The sequence below is a fragment of the Leucoraja erinacea genome, chromosome 22, assembly GCF_028641065.1.
Source record: "Leucoraja erinacea ecotype New England chromosome 22, Leri_hhj_1, whole genome shotgun sequence".
In the NCBI taxonomy this organism is placed as follows: Eukaryota; Metazoa; Chordata; class Chondrichthyes; order Rajiformes; family Rajidae; genus Leucoraja; species Leucoraja erinaceus.
Window position 1 is genome coordinate 35,768,120 of NC_073398.1, and position 5,675 is coordinate 35,773,794.

The following is a 5,675-nucleotide window of genomic DNA, read 5'->3' on the forward strand; positions in this document are numbered from 1 at the left end:
TTCAGATTCAATTCAGATTCAGATTCAATTTTAATTGTCATTGTCAGTGTACAGTACAGAGACAACGAAATGCATTTAGCATCTCCCTTGAAGAGCGACATAGCAAACGATTTGAGGGAAAAAAATAAATAGAGTCCCGGGGGGGGGGGTGTGGGGGGGGGGGGGGGGGGGGGGGGGGGTGATTGGCAGTCACCGAGGTACGTTGTTTAGTAGAGTGACAGCCGCCGGAAAGAAGCTGTTCCTCGACCTGCTGGTTCGGCAACGGAGAGACCTGTAGCGCCTCCCGGATGGTAGGAGGGTAAACAGTCCATGGTTGGGGTGAGAGCAGTCCTTGGCGATGCTGAGCGCCCTCCGCAGACAGCGCTTGCTTTGGACAGACTCAATGGAGGGGAGCGTGGAACCGGTGATGCGTTGGGCAATTTTCACCACCCTCTGCAGTGCCTTCCGGTCGGAGACAGATCAGTTGCCATACCATACTGTGATGCAGTTGGTAAGGATGCTCTCGATGGTGCAGCGGTAGCAGTTCACCAGGATCTGAGGAGACAGATGGGCCTTCTTCAGTCTCCACAGGAAGAAGAGACGTTGATGAGCCTTCTTGATCAGAGTAGAGGTATTGTGGGTCCAAGAGAGGTCATCGGAGATGTTGACTCCCAGGAACCTGAAGCTAGAAACACGTTCCACCTCCGTCCCGTTAATGTGGATGGGGGTGTGCGTGCCGCCTCTGGACTTCCTGAAGTCTACAATGAGCTCCTTGGTCTTCTTGGAGTTAAGGGCCAGGTTGTTGTCAGCGCACCATGCTGCTAAGTGCTGGACCTCCTCCCTGTAGGCCAGCTCATCGTTGTTGCTGATGAGGCCAACTACTCGTGGATAAAGACTGTTTTTATGTCTGGCTGTGGCAGCTTTGACAATCCGGAGCTGCCTTCCAGAGGGAAATTATTCATAGAGTTTATGGCCAGGGTGAGAGGGGTCAGAGATGATCTTGCCCGCTCGCTTCCTGGCCCTTGCAGTGTACAGTTCATCAATGGATGGAAGGTTGCAGCTAATAACCTTCTCTGCTGATCGGACGATTCGCTGCAGACTCCAGGTGTCGTGCTTGTTGGCTGAGCCAAACCAGACCATGATGGAGAAGGTGAGAACAGACTCTACGATGGCCGTGTAGAATTGGACCATTTACAATAACAACATTTAACAGATTTTAGGATAGGTACATGAATACGAAAGGTGTAGAGGGATATGGTATAACCCAATATCCACGGCTCCTTCGTACACCAGTTTAGATGGGTCACCTTGGTCAGCATGGATCAGTTGGGCCGAAAGGCCTGTTTCTTTGCTGTATAACCGGGTTTGGCTTCAGGAGCTCTGCGTCACTGGCCTGGCCGGAGATCCTGACTATTTGCTGTACCTACTGCCCCTGTTGTAGGTATGTTGCAAAAGTTACCTTCAGCGGCGCAGCAGTTCTGTCGCTGCCCGTGTGCGCAACTTTGGTGCCTTTGAGAGGGGGGCGGGTTTAAATCACGATTTTCTCTAGGCTATTGAAATCGAGGTTGTTCAGCCTGCTTAGTTGCTGACGAAAAATCGCTGCGACATTTGTTCGCTGCAGCTATTTTTAAACTAAATTGGGTTATTTAATTGTTATAGTAGATTAAAAATCATCCTCTAAAGCTGCGACCGCTGACAACGGGATGGATCTTATGCAGGGGACAAGGCAAGGTAGATTGTTTATATTTACATTAAAACGTGCTTCTTAAGATCCCTTTATTCAAAATTTTAAGTTGCGAGTATGTGACTTGGGGGCCCATTCAAACCTGCAGTATCTTTCATGCCGCATATGGGCTTCAAATCCACTGCAATGGCAACGATCCAAACCATCGCGTTCCAGAAAAACCCACTCGCAAGCTGATTTAAATGGCCATTAATTTACAGCAATTGAACACTAAATTCTTTCCATTTGGCCTATAAATTAATGTCAATGAGATTTAAAAATCATGTTTTATTATGAATTATTGTGTGAATGTTCTTTAGACACTTAGGCTATTTAAAAATGTTAATCTTTTCTTAAGAAATGGATAGATGTTTAGATCTAGTAATTGAATTTTGGAATTAGCTACAATTGGGTAACTAACTAATTATATGCTTTAATTTCAGGTCATCCAAGTAAGATTGTTTAATATTTGTTTCAGAATGCTTCAATCTATAATAACTGAACAATTCTTTCAGTTCTCTTAATTTTTAATAAAGTTATGGCCATTTGACTGTCCTTGATCACAACATTTGTGTTAAGTCAATGGAAAATCAATAGGGAACAAGATGCTTATTTCCGAGTATGAAAATGGCCATAACTTTTTTAATACTGAAGATATGAAAGTGAATTAGGTGTCAAATTAAACTTCTTTTTATGCTTTATCTGATGGGATAAATTGCAGACTTGATTTTTAAAATCTCAAAATTTTGTAACATTGCTACCTGTTGTACTAATCAAGAATCTCAATCTCCAATATACCCACCACCCTTTGTGTGGAAAGGTTACCCCTCAGGCTTGTATGAAATCTTGCCTGTCTCACGTTAAACCCATGTCTTCTGGTTCTCTGCCGACCGTAGTGGCGCCTGTAAGTTAATTGTCATAAACACCAGCAGAGTAGGGACAGTACAAAGAAAACAACCGCCATTACTGGCGCAAACTGGAAGAACAGCATGTCATATTTTACTTGGGTAGCTTACAACGCAATGATATGAAGAGGCCAGGAACTGCAGATTAAGAAATCTTGTGCAAAAGATAGCGCTGGAGGAACTCTGCCAGTCAAGCAGCATCTCTGGAGGGAAATGGACAGACAACATTTCAGGTCGCGGTTTTTCTTAGGACAGACTCATCTGCAGTCTCTTGTTTCTACATAAAATGGCTGCTGCATTACCTACCTTACAAGTGGCTGTACATCTTAATGTGCTGATTGATGCAGGATTATGGTGTAGGTGAGTTGGGCACACGCACACAGAAGCTGGCAGCCCAGCAGAAAACATAAATCATACATAAATTCTGGAGCAAAAAGCAAACTGCTGGAGGAAAGAACAGAGAGTAATCTCAAGGATGTATATCGTGTCAAATGTCATGATGCTGGAAGGTCATCAATTTAGTTAAAGGTACACCTGAAACTTTTCGATCTCCCATTACTATAAAATATCTTTGTTATTGGCTGGCACAGTGCAGGCTGCAGAGATACATGCAAAGGGGTGCACTAAAGCTTGGTTGCAGGCGATCAGACTTTGTGGGGACGGATTGCAGTCCAAGGCCCTGCTGTCATTCAACACGGGTCCTGTGTAGCAACCTCTCAGAGTCTTAGAAAGTTGCACTGCCCAAAGGTTTAACATGAGTGACATTGGTGCTTTGTACATAGTATGTATTAACCCGATGACACTATGAATGTGGGGGATCATGACAGAAGCCTCCTCGTGGTGATCCCCGGAAACGACGACACGATTCACTCAGTGACGTGTCGGGAGACCAATTCTGTCCACATGTTGGACAACGACAAAGATCCTACAGCGAGCAAGATAGACCACTCGATGAAAAAGACGTAGTACGGTCATGGGCAGATTCATGGGTAATTTTAAGCCCCATTTCCGTAACCGGCTTCCGTCTCCACACTAAAGATCCTCTCCCCATTTTCAGAATGTTAATTTATTAACACAAACTGTTCCCCCGCAACGTTGATTACACTGCAAGTCGGGTTGGGTTACTGAAATGGATGAAAAAAAGGCCCACGTTCCGTTCTGTTGCGTACTACACGTTTAGCAGGAGTAATCTATCTTGCTCCGCTATAGGATCTTTGGACAACAAGTCAAGTCAAGTCAAGTCTATTTGTCACATACACATACGAGATGTGCAGTGAAATGAAAGTGGCAATGCTCGCGGACTTTTGTGCAAAAGACAAACAACCAAACAAACTATAAACACAATCATAACACACATATTCTTTTACATAATAAATAATGGAAGGAAAAACGTTCAGTAGAGTTAGTCAACGGAAGTCAACAGCGAGCTATGCGTCGTCTGAAACACGAGCGAACGAACCGTGAATGTGTAGATTGAACAACATTATAAATGTAAAGAAAGCCATGCATTGTATTCCTTGTATATTTTCATGAATAAAGTTTATTTTTGAAATTAAAAAGCTAAAAGTGAATGACAACAAAAGTGTTGGAGCTGTCGCCTGACACAAATTTCCCCTTTTATTCCTTCTTTAGGTTTATTGTCACGTGTACATATATATACGTGTACTGTAGATAAAAATGGTTTTGTGCGCCACCAGTTCGATTAGATAATACTGCATAATACAATAGGTGGAGTAAAGAGGAAGACACAGAGTGCAGAATATAGTTCTCAGCATTGTAGCGCATCAGGCAATAGGCGTGAATTAAGCACCCGCTGGTGTAAACACCTACCACACTGCACTGAAGACCACTAGGGCCCCACTTACATCGTCAGACGCAGTATAAACACACAGAGAACTCGGGTAGGCCGTTGTTGTGCCTATCCCTCGAGGTTGAGGATGTTGGTCTACATTCTGTTGTTTTTATGGACTCTCAGACGGCTTATATGTTCACTCCTGGCTTTGCAGCTCACAGAACAAAGTGTTTATTTAACGTGTACTTGATGTTGCACCAAGAAGCACACAGTCCTTCACCAATCAATCGAACGAGTCCAAAGACAGGCAGCTCGATTTGTTACTAACATCTATGAGAGAGAAGCGAGTGTCACCAAACTTCTGAATTCTCTGGGGTGGAAGGAACCCTCTCCAAGACAGACAGACGTGAAGCTCACCGTTTGACCTGTTTTTACAAAATGTTAAGTGGTCAGCTCGACATAGATTACAAGACCTACACCAAACCCAAACCAATTAGGAGCAGACAAGGGCATTCGATCCAATTTGTGATCCCAGCTACAAAGACAGATGTGTACAGCAATTTGTTCTTCCCCCGCACAATTAAAGCATGGAATAATCTCCACCCAACTATAGTTACCCAACCAGATGCAACTAACTTTAAAGTAGTTCTTTCTTCCCAATAACCCTTTCTGGCTTAAGTCCTCCCTTCACCACCTCCAGTTTCAATTCCAGTTGGAATATTTTGGAGGACCAAGAAACTAATTCCAATGGCAAGGGAACCAAGACAATTGGAGCTGACAGATCTGTTGCGGCCTTCATCCGCCTTCACAGCTGTTGAGTTCAAGGTAACTTTGTCCACTATTGAGATCAGGCAGGTTGGATCGTTCTTAGTCTGGACCCTCAACCTCGACCTTACCGCCATGGATGGCTCTACCAGAAGCTGGTGCTTCCGATGACAAGTTATACCTGTAGCAAGGCTGAGACTGTTTGCCTTGATTCCGTTGGCCCTAAGAGCTAAATCTCTCTTTTGAAAACATCCAGTGAATTGGCCTCCACTGCTGCTCCTCCAATTTGCACTGGGATTTTTATGTTCAATTTTATTTTTACGTTCATGTTCATTTTTATGTTCACCAGATGGCAGTGTGATGTGATGTGTGTAAGAAAATAATAAATGAGTCAATGGTGTCACTGGCATATTCTCATGTGGAAGTCAGAGGCAGCAAATGCCCTGTCATTTTATCGGTTAGAATTTTTTCATTCAGTGTCAATTCAGTTTGAAGTCTCTTGAAGATATCT